This window comes from Eurosta solidaginis, chromosome 1, assembly GCF_040869045.1.
Source record: "Eurosta solidaginis isolate ZX-2024a chromosome 1, ASM4086904v1, whole genome shotgun sequence".
NCBI classification, from domain to species: Eukaryota; Metazoa; Arthropoda; class Insecta; order Diptera; family Tephritidae; genus Eurosta; species Eurosta solidaginis.
Window position 1 is genome coordinate 180,383,391 of NC_090319.1, and position 26,368 is coordinate 180,409,758.

A 26,368-nucleotide genomic window follows, 5' to 3' on the forward strand; every position below is an offset into this window, starting at 1 on the left:
GGGCAGAAATTGCGCAAAGTTTCTTATCTGAACAATCGGTTGTATGAGATATATACTATATATACAACCGATCTCTATGATTTTTTCAGACAACAATATATGCTATATACTTAAGCATTTGCTGAAAGTTGAAGCTTCTAGCTGTTAAAATGGGGTAGAAATTGCGAAAAGTTTCTTATCTGAACAATCGGTTGTATGAGATATATACTATATATACAACCGATCTCTATGATTTTTTCAGACAACAATATATGCTATATACGTAAGCAATCGGTGAAATTTGAAGCTTATAGCTGTTAAAATGGGGTAGAAATTGCGAAAAGTTTCTTATCTGAACAATCGGTTGTATGAGATATATACTATATATACAACCGATCACTATGATTTTTTCAGACAACAATATATGCTACATACGTAAGTATTCGGTGAAATTTGAAGCTTCTAGCTGTTAAAATGGGGCTAAAATTTGCGAAAATATATATATATATATACTATATATATATACTATATATACCACCATATATATACTATATATACCACCGATCTTTATCATTTTTTCAGACAACAATGTATGCTATATACCTAAGCATTCGTTGAAATTTGAAGCCTCTAGCTCTTAAAATGGGGCAGTAATTACGAAAAGTTCCTTATCTGAACAATCGGTTGTGGGGGATATATATTATATATACGATCGATCTCATCAATTTTTTCAGCCAACAATATGTGCAATATACGAAAGTATATGGTGAAGCTTGAAGCTTCAATCTGTTAAATTGGGTAAGATATTACAAAAATCCTCTTTTTTTGAAAAATCGGTTGTATGGAGGATATATGCTATAGTGGTCTGATCCGGTCGGTTCCGACAAATGTCTAATCGGACACCCAAATACACCCGCTCACAAATTTTATCAAGATATCTCAAAAATTGAGGGACTAGTTTGCATACAAACAGACAGACGGACAGACGGACAGACGGACATGGCTAAATCAACTCAGCTCTTCAACCTGATTATTTCGGTATACTTAATGGTGGGTCTATCTATTTTCCTTTAAGGACTTACAATTTTCGGTTTCGTGACGAAATTAATATACCATTTCATTTTCATGAAAGGTATAAAAATAGGTAGGTAATCTGTGTGAGGATGCAAAGCTTCACGTTTTTGTGGTCTGCATGTAAAAACTATGACTACGAAAAACGTATTTCAAAAATATATGACGTAAACGTAACTATTTGATGAAATTTGATGAATTTTGAAGCTTCTAGCCGTAAAAAAGGGGCAAAAATGAGAGTTTATATGAAGTATATAATATATATACCACCGATCTCTATGATTTTTTCAGACAACAATATATGCTATATACGTAAGCATTTTGTGAAATTTGAAGCTTCTAGCTGTTAAAACGGGGCAGAAATTGCGCAAAGTTTCTTATCTGAACAATCGGTTGTATGAGATATATACTATATATACAACCGATCTCTATGATTTTTTCAGACAACAATATATGCTATATACGTAAGCAATCGGTGAAATTTGAAGCTTATAGCTGTTAAAATGGGGTAGAAATTGCGAAAAGTTTCTTATCTGAACAATCGGTTGTATGAGATATATACTATATATACAACCGATCTCTATGATTTTTTCAGAAAACAATATATGCTATATACGTAAGTATTCGGTGAAATGTGAAGCTTCTAGCTGTTAAAATGGGGCTAAAATTTGCGAAAATATATATATATATATATACTATATATACCACCATATATATACTATATATACCACCGATCTTTATCATTTTTTTAGACAACAATGTATGCTATATACCTAAGCATTCGTTGAAATTTGAAGCCTCTAGCTCTTAAAATGGGGCAGTAATTACGAAAAGTTCCTTATCTGAACAATCGGTTGTGGGGGATATATACTATATATACGACCGATCTCATCAATTTTTTCAGGCAACAATATGTGCAATATACGAAAGTATATGGTGAAGTTTGAAGCTTCAATCTGTTAAATTGGGTAAGATATTACAAAAATCCTCTTTTTCTGAAAAATCGGTTGTATGGAGGATATATGCTATAGTGGTCCGATCCGGTCGGTTCCGACAAATGTCTAATCGGACACCCAAATACACCCGCACACCAAATTTTATCAAGATATCTCAAAAATTGAGGGACTAGTTTGCATACAAACAGACAGACGGACAGACGGACATGGCTAAATCAACTCAGCTCTTCAACCTGATTATTTCGGTATACTTAATGGTGGGTCTATCTATTTTCCTTTAAGGACTTACAATTTTCGGTTTCGTGACGAAATTAATATACCATTTCATTTTCATGAAAGGTATAAAAATAGGTAGGTAATCTGTGTGAGGATGCAAAGATTCACGTTTTTTGTGGTCTGCATGTAAAAACTATGACTTCGAATCACGTATTTCAAAAATATATGACGTAAACGTAACTATTTGATGAAATTTAATGAATTTTGAAGCTTCTAGCCGTAAAAAAGGGGCAAAAATGAGAGTTTATATGAAGTATATAATATATATACCACCGATCTCTATGATTTTTTCAGACAACAATATATGCTATATACGTAAGCATTTTGTGAAATTTGAAGCTTCTAGCTGTTAAAACGGGGCAGAAATTGCGCAAAGTTTCTTATCTGAACAATCGGTTGTATGAGATATATACTATATATACAACCGATCTCTATGATTTTTTCAGACAACAATATACATATGCTATATACTTAAGCATTTGCTGAAATTTGAAGCTTCTAGCTGTTAAAATGGGGTAGAAATTGCGAAAAGTTTCTTATCTGAACAATCGGTTGTATGAGATATATACTATATATAAAACCGATCTCTATGATTTTTTCAGACAACAATATATGCTATATACGTAAGCAATCGGTGAAATTTCAAGCTTATAGCTGTTAAAATGGGGTAGAAGTTGCGAAAAGTTTCTTATCTGAACAATCGGTTGTATGAGATATATACTATATATACAACCGATCTCTATGATTTTTGCAGACAACAATATATGCTATATACGTAAGCAATCGGTGAAATTTGAAGCTTATAGCTGTTAAAATGGGGTAGAAATTGCGAAAAGTTTCTTAGCTGAACAATCGGTTGTATGAGATATATACTATATATACAACCGATCTCTTTGATTTTTTCAGACAACAATATATGCTATATACGTAAGTATTCGGTGAAATTTGAAGCTTCTAGCTGTTAAAATGGGGCTAAAATTTGCGAAAATATATATATATATATACTATATATATATACCATATATACCACCATATATATACTATATATACCACCGATCTTTATCATTTTTTCAGACAACAATGTATGCTATATACCTAAGCATTCGTTGAAATTTGAAGCCTCTAGCTCTTAAAATGGGGCAGTATTTACGAAAAGTTCCTTATCTGAACAATCGGTTGTGGGGGATATATACTATATATACGACCGATCTCATCAATTTTTTCAGGCAACAATATGTGTAATATACGAAAGTATATGGTGAAGTTTGAAGCTTCAATCTGTTAAATTGGGTAAGATATTACAAAAATCCTCTTTTTCTGAAAAATCGGTTGTATGGAGGATATATGCTATAGTGGTCCGATCCGGTCGGTTCCGACAAATGTCTAATCGGACACCCAAATACACCCGCTCACCAAATTTTATCAAGATATCTCAAAAATTGAGGGACTAGTTTGCATACAAACAGACAGACGGACAGACGGACATGGATAAATCAACTCAGCTCTTCAACCTGATTATTTCGGTATACTTAATGGTGGGTCTATCTATTTTCCTTTAAGGACTTACAATTTTCGGTTTCGTGACGAAATTAATATACCATTTCATTTTCATGAAAGGTATAAAAATAGGTAGGTAATCTGTGTGAGGATGCAAAGCTTCACGTTTTTTGTGGTCTGCATGTAAAAACTATGACTACGAATCACGTATTTCAAAAATATATGACGTAAACGTAACTATTTGATGAAATTTGATGAATTTTGAAGCATGTAAAAACTATGACTACGAATCACGTATTTCAAAAATATATGACATAAACGTAACTATTTGATGAAATTTGATGAATTTTGAAGCTTCTAGCCGTAAAAAAGGGGCAAAAATGACAGTTTATATGAAGTATATAATATATATACCACCGATCTCTATGATTTTTTCAGACAACAATATATGCTATATACGTAAGCATTTTGTGAAATTTGAAGCTTCTAGCTGTTAAAACGGGGCAGAAATTGCGCAAAGTTTCTTATCTGAACAATCGGTTGTATGAGATATATACTATATATACAACCGATCTCTATGATTTTTTCAGACAACAATATATGCTATATACGTAAGCAATCGGTGAAATTCGAAGCTTATAGCTGTTAAAATGGGGTAGAAATTGCGAAAAGTTTCTTATCTGAACAATCGGTTGTATGAGATATATACTATATATACAACCGATCTCTATGATTTTTTCAGACAACAATATATGCTATATACGTAAGCAATCGGTGAAATTTGAAGCTTATAGCTGTTAAAATGGGGTAGAAATTGCGAAAAGTTTCTTATCTGAACAATCGGTTGTATGAGATATATACTATATATACAACCGATCTCTATGATTTTTTCAGACAACAATATATGCTATATACGTAAGTATTCGGTGAAATTTGAAGCTTCTAGCTGTTAAAATGGGGCTAAAATTTGCGAAAATATATATATATATATACTATATATATATACTATATATACCACCATATATATACTATATATACCACCGATCTTTATCATTTTTTCAGACAACAATGTATGCTATATACCTAGCATTCGTTGAAATTTGAAGCCTCTAGCTCTTAAAATGGGGCAGTAATTACGAAAAGTTCCTTATCTGAACAATCGGTTGTGGGGGATATATACTATATATACGACCGATCTCATCAATTTTTTCAGGCAACAATATGTGCAATATACGAAAGTATATGGTGAAGTTTGAAGCTTCAATCTGTTAAATTGGGTAAGATATTACAAAAATCCTCTTTTTCTGAAAAATCGGTGGTATGGAGGATATATGCTATAGTGGTCCGATCCGGTCGGTTCCGACAAATGTCTAATCGGACACCCAAATACACCCGCTCACCAAATTTTATCAAGATATCTCAAAAATTGAGGGACTAGTTTGCATACAAACAGACAGACGGACAGACGGACAGACGGACATGGCTAAATCAACTCAGCTCTTCAACCTGATTATTTCGGTATACTTAATGGTGGGTCTATCTATTTTCCTTTAAGGACTTACAATTTTCGGTTTCGTGACGAAATTAATATACCATTTCATTTTCATGAAAGGTATAAAAATAGGTAGGTAATCTGTGTGAGGATGCAAAGCTTCACGTTTTTTGTGGTCTGCATGTAAAAACTATGACTACGAATCACGTATTTCAAAAATATATGACGTAAACGTAACTATTTGATGAAATTTGATGAATTTTGAAGCTTCTAGCCGTAAAAAAGGGGCAAAAATGAGAGTTTATATGAAGTATATAATATATATACCACCGATCTCTATGATTTTTTCAGACAACAATATATGCTATATACGTAAGCATTTTGTGAAATTTGAAGCTTCTAGCTGTTAAAACGGGGCAGAAATTGCGCAAAGTTTCTTATCTGAACAATCGGTTGAATGAGATATATACTATATATACAACCGATCTCTATGATTTTTTCAGACAACAATATATGCTATATACTTAAGCATTTGCTGAAATTTGAAGCTTCTAGCTGTTAAAATGGGGTAGAAATTGCGAAAAGTTTCTTATCTGAACAATCGGTTGTATGAGATATATACTATATATACAACCGATCTCTATGATTTTTTCAGACAACAATATATGCTACATACGTAAGCAATCGGTGAAATTTGAAGCTTATAGCTGTTAAAATGGGGTAGAAATTGCGAAAAGTTTCTTATCTGAACAATCGGTTGTATGAGATATATACTATATATACAACCGATCTCTATCATTTTTTCAGACAACAATATATGCTATATACGTAAGCAATCGGTGAAATTTGAAGCTTATAGCTGTTAAAATGGGGTAGAAATTGCGAAAAGTTTCTTATCTGAACAATCGGTTGTATGAGATATATACTATATATACAACCGATCTCTATGATTTTTTCAGACAACAATATATGCTATATACGTAAGTATTTGGTGAAATTTGAAGCTTCTAGCTGTTAAAATGGGGCTAAAATTTGCGAAAATATATATATATATATACTATATATATATACTATATATACCACCATATATATACTATATATACCACCGATCTTTATCATTTTTTCAGACAACAATGTATGCTATATACCTAAGCATTCTTTGAAATTTGAAGCCTCTAGCTCTTAAAATGGGGCAGTAATTACGAAAAGTTCCTTATCTGAACAATCGGTTGTGGGGGATATATACTATATATACGACCGATCTCATCAATTTTTTCAGGCAACAATATGTGCAATATACGAAAGTATATGGTGAAGTTTGAAGCTTCAATCTGTTAAATTGGGTAAGATATTACAAAAATCCTCTTTTTCTGAAAAATCGGTTGTATGGAGGATATATGCTATAGTGGTCCGATCCGGTCGGTTCCGACAAATGTCTAATCGGACACCCAAATACACCCGCTCACCAAATTTTATCAAGATATCTCAAAAATTGAGGGACTAGTTTGCATACAAACAGACAGACGGACAGGCGGACAGACGGACAGACGGACATGGCTAAATCAACTCAGCTCTTCAACCTGATTATTTCGGTATACTTAATGGTGGGTCTATCTATTTTCCTTTAAGGACTTACAATTTTCGGTTTCGTGACGAAATTAATATACCATTTCATTTTCATGAAAGGTATAAAAATAGGTAGGTAATCTGTGTGAGGATGCAAAGCTTCACGTTTTTTGTGGTCTGCATGTAAAAACTATGACTACGAATCACGTGTTTCAAAAATATATGACGTAAACGTAACTATTTGATGAAATTTGATGAATTTTGAAGCTTCTAGCCGTAAAAAAGGGGCAAAAATGAGAGTTTATATGAAGTATATAATATATATACCACCGATCTCTATGATTTTTTCAGACAACAATATATGCTATATACGTAAGCATTTTGTGAAATTTGAAGTTTCTAGCTGTTAAAACGGGGCAGAAATTGCGCAAAGTTTCTTATCTGAACAATCGGTTGTATGAGATATATACTATATATACAACCGATCTCTATGATTTTTTCAGACAACAATATATGCTATATACTTAAGCATTTGCTGAAATTTGAAGCTTCTAGCTGTTAAAATGGGGTAGAAATTGCGAAAAGTTTCTTATATGAACAATCGGTTGTATGAGATATATACTATATATACAACCGATCTCTATGATTTTTTCAGACAACAATATATGCTATATACGTAAGCAATCGGTGAAATTTGAAGCTTATAGCTGTTAAAATGGGGTAGAAATTGCGAAAAGTTTCTTATCTGAACAATCGGTTGTATGAGATATATACTATATATACAACCGAACTCTATGATTTTTTCAGACAACAATATATGCTATATACGTAAGCAATTGGTGAAATTTGAAGCTTATAGCTGTTAAAATGGGGTAGAAATTGCGAAAAGTTTCTTATCTGAACAATCGGTTGTATGAGATATATACTATATATACAACCGATCTCTATGATTTTTTCAGACAACAATATGTGCTATATACGTAAGTATTCGGTGAAATTTGAAGCTTCTAGCTGTTAAAATGGGGCTAAAATTTGCGAAAATATATATATATATATACTATATATATATACTATATATACCACCATATATATACTATGTATACCACCGATCTTTATCATTTCTTCAGACAACAATGTATGCTATATACCTAAGCATTCGTTGAAATTTGAAGCCTCTAGCTCTTAAAATGGGGCAGTAATTACGAAAAGTTCCTTATCTGAACAATCGGTTGTGGGGGATATATACTATATATACGACCGATCTCATCAATTTTTTCAGGCAACAATATGTGCAATATACGAAAGTATATGGTGAAGTTTGAAGCTTCAATCTGTTAAATTGGGTAAGATATTACAAAAATCCTCTTTTTCTGAAAAATCGGTTGTATGGAGGATATATGCTATAGTGGTCCGATCCGGTCGGTTCCGACAAATGTCTAATCGGACACCCAAATACACCCGCTCACCAAATTTTATCAAGATATCTCAAAAATTGAGGGACTAGTTTGCATACAAACAGACAGACGGACAGACGGACAGGCGGACATGGCTAAATCAACTCAGATCTTCAACCTGATTATTTCGGTATACTTAATGGTGGGTCTATCTATTTTCCTTTAAGGACTTACAATTTTCGGTTTCGTGACGAAATTAATATACCATTTCATTTTCATGAAAGGTATAAAAATAGGTAGGTAATCTGTGTGAGGATGCAAAGCTTCACGTTTTTTTGTGGTCTGCATGTAAAAACTATGACTAAGAATCACGTATTTCAAAAATATATGACGTAAACGTAACTATTTGATGAAATTTGATGAATTTTGAAGCTTCTAGCCGTAAAAAAGGGGCAAAAATGAGAGTTTATATGAAGTATATAATATATATACCACCGATCTCTATGATTTTTTCAGACAACAATATATGCTATATACGTAAGCATTTTGTGAAATTTGAAGCTTCTAGCTGTTAAAACGGGGCAGAAATTGCGCAAAGTTTCTTATCTGAACAATCGGTTGTATGAGATATATACTATATATACAACCGATCTCTATGATTTTTTCAGACAACAATATATGCTATATACTTAAGCATTTGCTGAAATTTGAAGCTTCTAGCTGTTAAAATGGGGTAGAAATTGCGAAAAGTTTCTTATCTTAACAATCGGTTGTATGAGATATATACTATATATACAACCGATCTCTATGATTTTTTCAGACAACAATATATGCTATATACGTAAGCAATCGGTGAAATTTGAAGCTTATAGCTGTTAAAATGGGGTAGAAATTGCGAAAAGTTTCTTATCTGAACAATCGGTTGTATGAGATATATACTATATATATAACCGATCTCTATGATTTTTTCAGACAACAATATATGCTATATACGTAAGCAATCGGTGAAATTTGAAGCTTATAGCTGTTAAAATGGGGTAGACATTGCGAAAAGTTTCTTATCTGAACAATCGGTTGTATGAGATATATACTATATATACAACCGATCTCTATGATTTTTTCAGACAACAATATGTGCTATATACGTAAGTATTCGGTGAAATTTGAAGCTTCTAGCTGTTAAAATGGGGCTAAAATTTGCGAAAATATATATATATATATACTATATATACCACCATATATATACTATATATACCACCGATCTTTATCATTTTTTCAGACAACAATGTATGCTATATACCTAAGCATTCGTTGAAATTTGAAGCCTCTAGCTCTTAAAATGGGGCAGTAATTACGAAAAGTTCCTTATCTGAACAATCGGTTGTGGGGGATATATACTATATATACGACCGATCTCATCAATTTTTTCAGGCAACAATATGTGCAATATAGGAAAGTATATGGTGAAGTTTGAAGCTTCAATCTGTTAAATTGGGTAAGATATTACAAAAATCCTCTTTTTCTGAAAAATCGGTTGTATGGAGGATATATGCTATAGTGGTCCGATCCGGTCGGTTCCGACAAATGTCTAATCGGACACCCAAATACAACCGCTCACCAAATTTTATCAAGATATCTCAAAAATTGAGGGACTAGTTTGCATACAAACAGACAGACGGACAGAGGGACAGACGGACAGACGGACATGGCTAAATCAACTCAGCTCTTCAACCTGATTATTTCGGTATACTTAATGGTGGGTCTATCTATTTTCCTTTAAGGACTTACCATTTTCGGTTTCGTGACGAAATTAATATACCATTTCATTTTCATGAAAGGTATAAAAATAGGTAGGTAATCTGTGTGAGGATGCAAAGCTTCACGTTTTTTGTGGTCTGCATGTAAAAACTATGACTACGAATCACGTATTTCAAAAATATATGACGTAAACGTAACTATTTGATGAAATTTGATGAATTTTGAAGCTTCTAGCCGTAAAAAAGGGGCAAAAATGAGAGTTTATATGAAGTATATAATATATATACCACCGATCTCTATGATTTTTTCAGATAACAATATATGCTATATACGTAAGCATTTTGTGAAATTTGAAGCTTCTAGCTGTTAAAACGGGGCAGAAATTGCGCAAAGTTTCTTATCTGAACAATCGGTTGTATGAGATATATACTATATATACAACCGATCTCTATGATTTTTTCAGACAACAATATATGCTATATACTTAAGCATTTGCTGAAATTTGAAGCTTGTAGCTGTTAAAATGGGGCTAAAATTTGCGAAAATATATATATATATATACTATATATACCACCATATATATACTATATATACCACCGATCTTTATCATTTTTTCAGACAACAATGTATGCTATATACCTAAGCATTCGTTGAAATTTGAAGCCTCTAGCTCTTAAAATGGGGCAGTAATTACGAAAAGTTCCTTATCTGAAAAATCGGTTGTTGGGGATATATACTATATATACGACCGATCTCATCAATTTTTTCAGGCAACAATACCTGCAATATACGAAAGTATATGGTGAAGTTTGAAGCTTCAATCTGTTAAATTGGGTAAGATATTACAAAAATCCTCTTTTTCTGAAAAATCGGTTGTTTGGAGGATATATGCTATAGTGGTCCGATCCGGTCGGTTCCGACAAATGTCTAATCGGACACCCAAATACACCCGCTCACCAAATTTTATCAAGATATCTCAAAAATTGAGGGACTAGTTTGCATACAAACAGACAGACGGACAGACGGACATGGCTAAATCAACTCAGCTCTTCAACCTGATTATTTCGGTATACTTAATGGTGGGTCTATCTATTTTCCTTTAAGGACATACAATTTTCGGTTTCGTGACGAAATTAATATACCATTTCATTTTCATGAAAGGTATAAAAATAGGTAGGTAATCTGTGTGAGGATGCAAAGCTTCACGTTTTTTGTGGTCTGCATGTAAAAACTATGACTACGAATCACGTATTTCAAAAATATATGACGTAAACGTAACTATTTGATGAAATTTGATGAATTTTGAAGCTTCTAGCCGTAAAAAAGGGGCAAAAATGAGAGTTTATATGAAGTATATAATATATATGCCACCGATCTCTATGATTTTTTCAGACAACAATATATGCTATATACGTAAGCATTTTGTGAAATTTGAAGCTTCTAGCTGTTAAAACGGGGCAGAAATTGCGCAAAGTTTCTTATCTGAACAATCGGTTGTATGAGATATATACTATATATACAACCGATCTCTATGATTTTTTCAGACAACAATATATGCTATATACTTAAGCATTTGCTGAAATTTGAAGCTTCTAGCTGTTATCTGAACAATCAGTTGTATGAGATATATACTATATATACAACCGATCTCTATGATTTTTTCAGACAACAATATATGCTATATACGTAAGCAATCGGTGAAATTTGAAGCTTATAGCTGTTAAAATGGGGTAGAAATTGCGAAAAGTTTCTTATCTGAACAATCGGTTGTATGAGATATATACTATATATACAACCGATCTCTATGATTTTTTCAGACAACAATATATGCTATATACGTAAGCAATCGGTGAAATTTGAAGCTTATAGCTGTTAAAATGGGGTAGAAATTGCGAAAAGTTTCTTATCTGAACAATCGGTTGTATGAGATATATACTATATATACAACCGATCTCTATGATTTTTTCAGACAACAATATATGCTATATACGTAAGTATTCGGTGAAATTTGAAGCTTCTAGCTGTTAAAATGGGGCTAAAATTTGCGAATATATATATATATATATACTATATATACCACCATATATATACTATATATACCACCGATCTTTATCATTTTTTCAGACAACAATGTATGCTATATACCTAAGCATTCGTTGAAATTTGAAGCCTCTAGCTCTTAAAATGGGGCAGTAATTACGAAAAGTTCCTTATCTGAACAATCGGTTGTGGGGGATATATACTATATATACGACCGATCTCATCAATTTTTTCAGGCAACAATATGTGCAATATACGAAAGTATATGGTGAAGTTTGAAGCTTCAATCTGTTAAATTGGGTAAGATATTACAAAAATCCTCTTTTTCTGAAAAATCGGTTGTATGGAGGATATATGCTATAGTGGTCCGATCCGGTCGGTTCCGACAAATGTCTAATCGGACACCCAAATACACCCGCTCACCAAATTTTATCAAGATATCTCAAAAATTGAGGGACTAGTTTGCATACAAACAGACAGACGGACAGACGGACAGACAAACAGACGGATAGACGGACATGGCTAAATCAACTCAGCTCTTCAACCTGATTATTTCGGTATACTTAATGGTGGGTCTATCTATTTTCCTTTAAGGACTTACAATTTTCGGTTTCGTGACGAAATTAATATACCATTTCATTTTCATGAAAGGTATAAAAATAGGTAGGTAATCTGTGTGAGGATGCAAAGCTTCACGTTTTTTTGTGGTCTGCATGTAAAAACTATGACCACGAATCACGTATTTCAAAAATATATGACGTAAACGTAACTATTTGATGAAATTTGATGAATTTTGAAGCTTCTAGCCGTAAAAAAGGGGCAAAAATGAGAGTTTATATGAAGTATATAATATATATACCACCGATCTCTATGATTTTTTCAGACAACAATATATGCTATATACGTAAGCATTTTGTGAAATTTGAAGCTTCTAGCTGTTAAAACGGGGCAGAAATTGCGCAAAGTTTCTTATCTGAACAATCGGTTGTATGAGATATATACTATATATACAACCGATCTCTATGATTTTTTCAGACAACAATATATGCTATATACTTAAGCATTTGCTGAAATTTGAAGCTTCTAGCTGTTAAAATGGGGTAGAAATTGCGAAAAGTTTCTTATCTGAACAATCGGTTGTATGAGATATATACTATATATACAACCGATCTCTATGATTTTTTCAGACAACAATATATGCTATATACGTAAGCAATCGGTGAAATTTGAAGCTTATAGCTGTTAAAATGGGGTAGAAATTGCGAAAAGTTTCTTATCTGAACAATCGGTTGTATGAGATATATACTATATATACAACCGATCTCTATGATTTTTTCAGACAACAATATATGCTATATACGTAAGCAATCGGTGAAATTTGAAGCTTATAGCTGTTAAAATGGGGTAGAAATTGCGAAAAGTTTCTTATCTGAACAATCGGTTGTATGAGATATATACTATATATACAACCGATCTCTATGATTTTTTCAGACAACAATATATGCTATATACGTAAGTATTCGGTGAAATTAGAAGCTTCTAGCTGTTAAAATGGGGCTAAAATTTGCGAAAATATATATATATATATATACTATATATATATACTATATATACCACCATATATATACTATATATACCACCGATCTTTATCATTTTTTCAGACAACAATGTATGCTATATACCTAAGCATTCGTTGAAATTTGAAGCCTCTAGCTCTTAAAATGGGGCAGTAATTACGAAAAGTTTCTTATCTGAACAATCGGTTGTGGGGGATATATACTATATATACGACCGATCTCATCAATTTTTTCAGGCAACAATATGTGCAATATACGAAAGTATATCGTGAAGTTTGAAGCTTCAATCTGTTAAATTGGGTAAGATATTACAAAAATCCTCTTTTTCTGAAAAATCGGTTGTATGGAGGATATATGCTATAGTGGTCCGATCCGGTCGGTTCCGACAAATGTCTAATCGGACACCCAAATACACCCGCTCACCAAATTTTATCAAGATATCTCAAAAATTGAGGGACTAGTTTGCATACAAACAGACAGACGGACAGACGGACATGGCTAAATCAACTCAGCTCTTCAACCTGATTATTTCGGTATACTTAATGGTGGGTCTATCTATTTTCCTTTAAGGACTTACAATTTTCGGTTTCGTGACGAAATTAATATACCATTTCATTTTCATGAAAGGTATAAAAATAGGTAGGTAATCTGTGTGAGGATGCAAAGCTTCACGTTTTTTGTGGTCTGCATGTAAAAACTATGACTACGAATCATGTATTTCAAAAATATATGACGTAAACGTAACTATTTGATGAAATTTGATGAATTTTGAAGCTTCTAGCCGTAAAAAAGGGGCAAAAATGACAGTTTATATGAAGTATATAATATATATACCACCGATCTCTATGATTTTTTCAGACAACAATATATGCTATATACGTAAGCATATGGTGAAATTTGAAGCGTCTAGCTGTTAAAAAGGGGCAGAAATTGCGCAAAGTTTCTTAACTGAACAATCGGTTGTATGAGATATATACTATATATACCATCGATCTCAATGATTTTTTCAGACAACAATATATGCTATACACGTAAGCATTTGGTGAAAGTTGAAGCTTCTAGCTGTTAAAATGGGGAAGATATTGCACAAAGTTTCTTATCTGAACAATCGGTTGTATGGGATATATACTATATATACCACCGGTATCTATGATTTTCTCAGACAACAATATATGCTATACACGTAAGCATTTAGTGAAATTTGAACATATCTAAACGATTTTTAAGATAAATATAAAATAAAAAATAGGTAGGTAATCTGTGTGAGAATGCAAAGCTTCACGTTTTTTGTGGTCTGCATGTAAAAACTATGACTACGAATCACGTATTTCAAAAATATATGACGTGAACGTAACTATTTGATGAAATTTGATGAATTTTGAAGCTTCTAGCCGTAAAAAAGGGGCAAAAATGAGAGTTTATATGAAGTATATAATATATATACCACCGATCTCTATGATTTTTTCAGACAACAATATATGCTATATACGTAAGCATTTTGTGAAATTTGAAGCTTCTAGCTGTTAAAACGGGGCAGAAATTGCGCAAAGTTTCTTATCTGAACAATCGGTTGTATGAGATATATACTATATATACAACCGATCTCTATGATTTTTTCAGACAACAATATATGCTATATACTTAAGCATTTGCTGAAATTTGAAGCTTCTAGCTGTTAAAATGGGGTAGAAATTGCGAAAAGTTTCTTATCTGAACAATCGGTTGTATGAGATATATACTATATATACAACCGATCTCTATGATTTTTTCAGACAACAATATATGCTATATACGTAAGCAATCGGTGAAATTTGAAGCTTATAGCTGTTAAAATGGGGTAGAAATTGCGAAAAGTTTCTTATCTGAACAATCGGTTGTATATATAGTATATATCTCATGATTTTTTCAGACAACAATATATGCTATATACGTAAGCAATCGGTGAAATTTGAAGCTTATAGCTGTTAAAATGGGGTAGAAATTGCGAAAAGTTTCTTATCTGAACAATCGGTTGTATGAGATATATACTATATATACAACCGATCTCTATGATTTTTTCAGACAACAATATATGCTATATACGTAAGTATTCGGTAAAATTTGAAGCTTCTAGCTGTTAAAATGGTGCTAAAATTTGCGAAAATATATATATATATATATATATTTTTATTTTTTTTTTTTATATACCACCATATATATACTATATATACCACCGATCTTTATCATTTTTTCAGACAACAATGTATGCTATATACCTAAGCATTCGTTGAAATTTGAAGCCTCTAGCTCTTAAAATGGGGCAGTAATTACGAAAAGTTCCTTATCTGAACAATCGGTTGTGGGGGATATATACTATATATACGACCGATCTCATCAATTTTTTCAGGCAACAATATGTGCAATATACGAAAGTATATGGTGAAGTTTGAAGCCTCAATCTGTTAAATTGGGTAAGATATTACAAAAATCCTCTTTTTCTGAAAAATCGGTTGTATGGAGGATATATGCTATAGTGGTCCGATCCGGTCGGTTCCGACAAATGTCTAATCGGACACCCAAATACACCCGCTCACCAAATTTTATCAAGATATCTCAAAAATTGAGGGACTAGTTTGCATACAAACAGACAGACGGACAGACGGACATGGCTAAATCAACTCAGCTCTTCAACCTGATTATTTCGGTATACTTAATGGTGGGTCTATCTATTTTCCTTTAAGGACTTACAATTTTCGGTTTCGTGACGAAATTAATATACCATTTCATTTTCATGAAAGGTATAAAAATAGGTAGGTAATCTGTGTGAGGATGCAAAGCTTCACGTTTTTTGTGGTCTGCATGTAAAAACTATGACTACGAATCACGTATTTCAAAAATATATGACGTAAACGTAACTATTTGATGAAATTTGATGAATTTTGAAGCTTCTAGCCGTAAAAAAGGGGCAAAAATGAGAGTTTATATGAAGTATATAATATATATACCACCGATCTCTATGATTTTTTCAGACAACAATATATGCTATATACGTAAGCATATTGTGAAATTTGAAGCTTCTAGCTGTTAAAACGGGGCAGAAATTGCGCAAAGTTTCTTATCTGAACAATCGGTTGTATGAGATATATACTATATATACAACCGATCTCTATGATTTTTTCAGACAACAATATATGCTATATAATTAAGCATTTGCTGAAATTTGAAGCTTCTAGCTGTTAAAATGGGGTAGAAATTGCGAAAAGTTTCTTATCTGAACAATCGGTTGTATGAGATATATACTATATATACAACCGATCTCTATGATTTTTTCAGACAACAATATATGCTATATGCGTAAGGAATCGGTGAAATTTGAAGCTTATAGCTGTTAAAATGGGGTAGAAATTGCGAAAAGTTTCTTATCTGAACAATCGGTTGTATGAGATATATACTATATATACAACCGATCTCTATGATTTTTTCAGACAACAATATATGCTATATGTAAGCAATCGGTGAAATTGGAAGCTTATAGCTGTTAAAATGGCGTAGAAATTGCGAAAAGTTTCTTATCTGAACAATCGGTTGTATGAGATATATACTATATATACAACCGATCTCTATGATTTTTTCAGACAACAATATATGCTATATACGTAAGTATTCGGTGAAATTTGAAGCTTCTAGCTGTTAAAATGGGGCTAAAATTTGCGAAAATATATATATATATATATACTATATATATATACTATATATACCACCATATATATACTATATATACCACCGATCTTTATCATTTTTTCAGACAACAATGTATGCTATATACCTAAGCATTCGTTCAAATTTGAAGCCTCTAGCTCTTAAAATGGGGCAGTAATTACGAAAAGTTCCTTATATGAACAATCGGTTGTGGGGGATATATACTATATATACGACCGATCTCATCAATTTTTTCAGGCAACAATATGTGCAATATACGAAAGTATATGGTGAAGTTTGAAGCTTCAATCTGTTAAATTGGGTAAGATATTACAAAAATCCTCTTTTTCTGAAAAATCGGTTGTATGGAGGATATATGCTATAGTGGTCCGATCCGGTCGGTTCCGACAAATGTCTGATCGGACACCCAAATACACCCGCTCACCAAATTTTATCAAGATATCTCAAAAATTGAGGGACTAGTTTGCATACAAACAGACAGACGGACAGACGGACATGGCTAAATCAACTCAGCTCTTCAACCTGATTATTTCGGTATACTTAATGGTGGGTCTATCTATTTTCCTTTAAGGACTTACAATTTTCGGTTTCGTGACGAAATTAATATACCATTTCATTTTCATGAAAGGTATAAAAATAGGTAGGTAATCTGTGTGAGGATGCAAAGCTTCACGTTTTTTGTGGTCTGCATGTAAAAACTATGACTACGAATCACTTATTTCAAAAATATATGACGTAAACGTAACTATTTGATGAAATTTGATGAATTTTGAAGCTTCTAGCCGTAAAAAAGGGGCAAAAATGAGAGTTTATATGAAGTATATAATATATATACCACCGATCTCTATGATTTTTTCAGACAACAATATATGCTATATCCGAAAGAATTTTGTGAAATTTGAAGCTTCTAGCTGTTAAAACGGGGCAGAAATTGCGCAAAGTTTCTTATCTGAACAACCGGTTGTATGAGATATATACTATATATACAACCGATCTCTATGATTTTTTCAGACAACAATATATGCTATATACTTAAGCATTTGCTGAAATTTGAAGCTTCTAGCTGTTAAAATGGGGTAGAAATTGCGAAAAGTTTCTTATCTGAACAATCGGTTGTATGAGATATATACTATATATACAACCGATCTCTATGATTTTCTCAGACAACAATATATGCTATATACGTAAGCAATCGGTGAAATTTGAAGCTTATAGCTGTTAAAATGGGGTAGAAATTGCGAAAAGTTTCTTATCTGAACAATCGGTTGTATGAGATATATACTATATATACAACCGATCTCTATGATTTTTTCAGACAACAATATATGCTATATACGTAAGCAATCGGTGAAATTTGAAGCTTATAGCTGTTAAAATGGGGCAGAAATTGCGAAAAGTTTCTTATCTGAACAATCGGTTGTATGAGATATATACTATATATACAACCGATCTCTATGATTTTTTCAGACAACAATATATGCTATATACGTAAGTATTCGGTGAAATTTGAAGCTTCTAGCTGTTAAAATGGGGCTAAAATTTGCGAAAATTATATATATATATACTATATATATATACTATATATACCACCATATATATACTATATATACCACCGATCTTTATCATTTTTTCAGACAACAATGTATGCTATATACCTAAGCATTCGTTGAAATTTGAAGCCTCTAGCTCTTAAAATGGGGCAGTAATTACGAAAAGTTCCTTATCTGAACAATCGGTTGTGGGGGATATATACTATATATACAACCGATCTCATCAATTTTTTCAGGCAACAATATGTGCAATATACGAAAGTATATGGTGAAGTTTGAAGCTTCAATCTGTTAAATTGGGTAAGATATTACAAAAATCCTCTTTTTCTGAAAAATCGGTTGTATGGAGGATATATGCTATAGTGGTCCGATCCGGTCGGTTCCGACAAATGTCTAATCGGACACCCAAATACACCCGCTCACCAAATTTTATCAAGATATCTCAAAAATTGAGGGACTAGTTTGCATACAAACAGACAGACGGACAGACGGATATGGCTAAATCAACTCAGCTCTTCAACCTGATTATTTCGGTATACTTAATGGTGGGTCTATCTATTTTCCTGTAAGGACTTACAATTTTCGGTTTCGTGACGAAATTAATATACCATTTCATTTTCATGAAAGGTATAAAAATAGGTAGGTAATCTGTGTGAGGATGCAAAGCTTCACGTTTTTTGTGGTCTGCATGTAAAAACTATGACTACGAATCACGTATTTCAAAAATATATGACGTAAACGTAACTATTTGATGAAATTTGATGAATTTTGAAGCTTCTAGCCGTAAAAAAGGGGCAAAAATGAGAGTTTATATGAAGTATATAATATATATACCACCGATCTCTATGATTTTTTCAGACAACAATATATGCTATATACGTAAGCATTTTGTGAAATTTGAAGCTTCTAGCTGTTAAAACGGGGCAGAAATTGCGCAAAGTTTCTTATCTGAACAATCGGTTGTATGAGATATATACTATATATACAACCGATCTCTATGATTTTTTCAGACAACAATATATGCTATATACTTAAGCATTTGCTGAAATTTGAAGCTTCTAGCTGTTAAAATGGGGTAGAAATTGCGAAAAGTTTCTTATCTGAACAATCGGTTGTATGAGATATATACTATATATATAACCGATCTCTATGATTTTTTCAGACAACAATTTATGCTATATACGTAAGCAATCGGTGAAATTTGAAGCTTATAGCTGTTAAAATGGGGTAGAAATTGCGAAAAGTTTCTTATCTGAACAATCGGTTGTATGAGATATATACTATATATACAACCGATCTCTATGATTTTTTCAGACAACAATATATGCTATATACTTAAGCATTTGCTGAAATTTGAAGCTTCTAGCTGTAATGGGGTAGAAATTGCGAAAAGTTTCTTATCTGAACAATCGGTTGTATGAGATATATACTATATATACAACCGATCTCTATGATTTTTTCAGACAACAATATATGCTATATACGTAAGCAATCGGTGAAATTTGAAGCTTATAGCTGTTAAAATGGGGTAGAAATTGCGAAAAGTTTCTTATCTGAACAATCGGTTGTTTGAGATATATACTATATATACAACCGATCTCTATGATTTTTTTCAGACAACAATATATGCTATATACGTAAGTATTCGGTGAAATTTGAAGCTTCTATCGTTAAAATGGGGCTAAAATTTGCGAAAATATATATATATATATACTATATATATATACTATATATACCACCATATATATACTATATATACCACCGATCTTTATCATTTTTTCAGACAACAATGTATGCTATATACCTAATCATTCGTTGAAATTTGAAGCCTCTAGCTCTTAAAATGGGGCAGTAATTACGAAAAGTTCCTTATCTGAACAATCGGTTGTGGGGGATATATACTATATATACCACCGATCTCATCAATTTTTTCAGGCAACAAAATGTGCAATATACGAAAGTATATGTGTTGAAATAATAACTTGGAGTTTTAAGTTCAATATTTCCTATTGAGAACATATTTCTAATAATTAGAATGAATAAGACATATTACATATATTGATGAGTTAACTATATGTACACATGAATTTTATCTTTTAGTCCTCATTAAATCGTTGAACTAAGAAGTGCTTTTCTTTTATTGTACCGGACATTCACGCAAGTATACAAATCCCCTTCCAAATTCCTACCAACAAAGGTTATGGGCCCAGATCGCGTGTGAAGTTATTTAAAATTTAATAATTAATCGGGTTTTACAAAATAAAATTTTAAAAATGAATTCGAGTTTGCAAATCGAAAAACTGAGCGATAATAACTATGATGTGTGGTGCATGCAAATGCGCAGCATATTGGTTAATATGGACCAATGGCGCATCGTTAATGAAGATTGTAAGCGCAGTGATGAAAATGCAGAAAAGTGGGATCAAGATGATCAAAAAGCGCTAGCTAATATTATTTTATGCGTAAAACCGACGCAACTCAGCAATATTAAGGCTTGTAAAACTTCAGTGGAAGCATGGAAGAGGCTTCGAGATGTTCATGTGCCGAGGGGACCTTTACAAAAAGTTTCGCTTTATAAAAAGTTGCTTGGTTGCAGTATGTCTGCTGGTCAAAGCATGTCAACTTATCTAAATTCGTTTGTCGAAGTCGTAGATAAATTAGCCGAAGTGAACATCGAGTTAAACGAAGAGCTAAAAGTCATAATACTATTATCTAGTTTGCCGTCCGAGTACGAAAACTTCGTGGTAGCTATCGAGACTCGTGATGAATTGCCGAGTTTCAGTACTTTAAAAGTAAAGCTATTAGAAGAGGGTGCTAGAAGGGAACAACAAGCAGATCAAAAAGCTCCTGCGCAAGCTGTTTATACAAGTGTAAGAGAATCAGCGCATAATGGTAATAAAATAAATGCAAAAGCAAAAAGTCATGTAAAGTCAAATGAGTTCAAGGGTAAATGCTTTAGTTGTGGCATGCGTGGCCATACGGCTTCACAATGCAAAAGAAAGGGCAAACAACAATATGATCGTGAAGATAAACAAAGTTCTAAAATTAACGAGCTTTCTTACGCTGTATATGCTGCTGCTGTGGGGGATGAACGAAGTAAATACAATTGGTGTGTCGACAGTGGTGCAACGCACATATGTGTTTCGACAAGAATATGTTCGTGTCATTCATCGAAAAACGAGAAAAAGTTATGTTAGCAGCAGATATTTTCACTTACTCACAAGGTATAGGTACGGTCAAAATAAAAACAAATGAATGTGAAATAGAGCTACGTGATGTATTGTTTGTGCCTTCACTGAAAATGAACTTTTATTCTGTTAACAAAGCTCTGCAGCATAAACATACAGTGGTATTCAAAAACTATGTTGTGGAAGTAAAAAATTCCATAGGGTTAACATTGCTTAGAGCTAGATTACAAAATGATTTGTTTATATTCAATGCACAAGTACAAGGTTCAAAAATTTATTTAAATAATTTAAAGTGGCATAATCGATATGGTCATATAAACTTCGAAAGTTTAAAGAAAATTGCCGACAAAGGTTTAGTGCGAGGTATGGACACAAAAGATGTGAAAACAAAAACAAATTGTGACACATGCAACAAAGCAAAATTAAGTGCAATGCCTTTTCCGAAAAAATTTGAAATTGAGTCAAAAGAAATATTAGAGCTTGTGCATACAGATGTATGTGGACCCATAAACGTAAAATCAGAAGGTGGTGCACGATACTTTCTCACATTTATTGACGATTTCTCGAGAATGATTTTTGTTTATTGTATTAAAGAAAAGAGCGAAGTATTTGAAAAGTTTCAATTATTCAAAAATATGGTCGAATGTCAAACTCAGAAGAAAATTAAAAAGCTCCGAAGTGACAATGGTACGGAGTACATAAACAATAAATTTACCGATTTTTTAAATGAGTGCGGAATTAAAAGGCAGTTAACTGTGCCATATACTCCCCAGCAAAATGGAGTGGCAGAGAGAGTTAACCGCACAATTGTAGAAATGGCTAGAAGTTTGCTGGTGCATGCAAATATAGAACAAAAATTGTGGGGTGAAGCTATACACACAGCTGTATATTTACGTAATCGCGCACCTACAAAATTACTTAGAGATTGCACTCCTTATGAGATTTGGTACAACAAAAAGCCGTCGGTAAAACATTTCAGGGTTTTTGGTTCGCGCGCATTCGCGTTAAATAAAACGCAGCGTGGTAAATTCAGTGCAAAGGGCAAAGAGTATTTGTTCGTCGGATATTCTGAGGTTGCAAAAGCTTATCGCTTGTATGATAAGGAAACGAGGCAAATTTGTGTAAGACGTGACGTAAAATTTTTAGAAGATGAAGTCAACTTAGCTGTGCCAGAAGGTGACACCAAACAGAGATGAAAATGACATTGCTACAATTTTTGTAAAAATCGACGATCGTAAACATGTTGAAGAAGAGCGGAAAGAAGATGAAGAGTTTGAAAGTTGCACCGAAGACGAAACAGAGGTAGAAGAGGCAAATGTAGGCAATGTTGCAGAGAATGGAATCGTTTCGGATGAAATGCAAATAATAGGTGAGTCTCATAGAAATGGAAACGAATCACGTCGCGGTCGAGGTAGGCCAAAAATTATTCACACTGGTCAAGTAGGGCGTCCCAAAAAAGAGTATCAGATGCTAAATTATCTACAATATGGTGAAGATGTAGACACGCCTCGATCGGTCAAAGAAGCATTGTCAAGCGAATACTCCTTTGAGTGGAAGAAATCCAGGCATGCTTAACCAACGAAACGATATCATTTCGTTACGATAATCAACGTTAATAAACGAAACGAACTCATTTCGTTTCGTTTATTAACGTTAAGATCGTCAAATTAACGAAATGATTTCGTTTCGTTTTCTGCCATATCAAAACGAAATCAAATCGTTTATGTTGATTATTAATTTCAAACTATGCTGGCAAAGCTGATTGATGGCGGAGTCATTAAAGGTGAAAGCATTAGCCAAGCTGATTGCAACTTTTCTCTTGAATTTTGACAGTACGAACATTTCTCAGAGTATTTTTGACATTACCACCAACGAATTACACAAACAAATTACATAGAGTTTGTGTGTGTATGTGCGCTCGTTGTTGCCACCTTACGGCTTCACCATGGCTGTAGCATTGCCAGCACAATTCAAACATAAAGTATCACGTTTTTGTTAACGTTTTTAACGTTAACGAAAGCTTTTCGTTTCGGTTAAAAACGAGATACAATTTATTTTGATAATTTCTTTATCGATAATATTTCGAAGTGTTTCAACGGAAACGGTGGAAATTTTTTGATAAACGATTAGCTTAACGTTAAGGTGCATCCCTGAAGAAATCAATGGAAGAAGAATATTCGGCGCTTCTTGCTAACAACACTTGGTCAGCAGTAGATCTGCCTGATGGTCAAAAAGCGATTGGATCGAAGTGGGTTTTTCGAATAAAACGTGATTCAGATGGCAATATTCAAAAGTTCAAGTCGAGACTAGTAGCAAAAGGCTGCAGTCAGCAGCTGGGTTTAAATTACTGGGAAACTTTTTCGCCTGTAATACGATATGAAACAATTCGTATGCTACTTGCTATTGCCGTTGAGAAAGAGCTTCACTTACATCAGATCGATATTTCCAATGCATATCTCAATAGTAAGCTTACGGAAGAAATTTACCTTAAACAACCAGAAGAATTTGTAGACAATAAAAATCCTAATAAAGTTTTAAAGCTAAATAAAGCCATTTACGGCTTAAAGCAGTCTGGGCGACACTGGAATAGTACTCTTGATGTGGCATTGAAAGATATGGGTTTCAGCCCATGCAAAAGCGAACCGTGTTTGTATGTCAAACAATACAATGGCAGTTATAGTTACATTGCCGTTTATGTCGACGATCTTATCTTAGCATGTCCAAGCGAGAAAGAGATTGCGAGCATTAAAAAATCATTATCGTCTAAATTTCAACTACACGATAGCGGGGTAATGACATTTTTTTCTTGGCTTCGAAATAGAACGTCAGGGTAAGACAGGTGCGATTTCTGTGTGTCAGAAGAACTATATAAACGAGTTATTGAGTATGTATGGTGTGACATCATGTCGTCCGGTAAGCACACCTCTAGATCCTGGTTTTCAAGTAAGCTGCAGAAATGACAAGTGCACTAAAATAGACGCAACAAGCTATCAATAGTTAATTGGATCTTTAATGTACTTGGCCATTTCAACGCGGCCAGACATTATGCACGCAGTAAGTTTATTAGCACAAAGAAACCAAGAACCCCACACCGAACATGAGGCTGGTGCAAAACATGTCCTACGATACTTATCAAAAACCATCAATTTAAAGTTACACTACTGCAAAAATGGTAAACCGGTAGAAGGCTATGCGGATGCGGATTGGGCGAGTAACAATTTAGATAGGAAGTCATACACCGGTTATTCGTTCTTTTTGGCAGGTAGCGCTTTTTCCTGGCAAGCAAAGAAGCAAGATGTAGTCGCATTGAGCAGCACAGAGGCTGAGTACATCGCTTTAAGTACGGCAGCAAAAGAGGCTGTATATCTGCGGCGCTTACTTAAAGAAGTTGGTTTTATTCACCACATCGGTCCTGTTAAGTTAAAAGGCGACAACATGAGCGCAATTCAAATTTCAAAGAACCCTGTGTTCCACAAGCGAACCAAGCACATAGATTTGAAATATCATTATATCCGAGAAGTTGTCGAACAAAAAGTAATAGAATTAGAGTACGTCTCCACAAATGAAAATGTTTCTGATATTTTTACAAAAAATCTGCAAAAACAGAAACATGTAAAATTTGTTCAAATGCTTGGTCTTAAAAATTAACTGAAGAAATATTTAACTTAAGAAAGAGTGTTGAAATAATAACTTGGAGTTTTAAGTTCAATATTTCCTATTGAGAACATATTTCTAATAATTAGAATGAATAAGACATATTACATATATTGATGAGTTAACTATATGTACACATGAATTTTATCTTTTAGTCCTCATTAAATCGTTGAACTAAGAAGTGCTTTTCTTTTATTGTACCGGACATTCACGCAAGTATACAAATCCCCTTCCAAATTCCTACCAACAATGTGGTGAAGTTTGAAGCTTCAATCTGTTAAATTGGGTAAGATATTACAAAAATCCTCTTTTTCTGAAAAATCGGTTGTATGGAGGATATATGCTATAGTGGTCCGATCCGGTCGGTTCCGACAAATGTCTAATCGGACACCCAAATACACCCGCTCACCAAATTTTATCAAGATATCTCACAAATTGAGGGACTAGTTTGCATACAAACAGACAGACGGACAGACGGACAGACGGACATGGCTAAATCAACTCAGCTCTTCAACCTGATTATTTCGGTATACTTAATAGTGGGTCTATCTATTTTCCTTTAAGGACTTACAATTTTCGGTTTCGTGACGAAATTAATATACCATTTCATTTTCATGAAAGGTATAAAAATAGGTAGGTAATCTGTGTGAGGATGCAAAGCTTCACGTTTT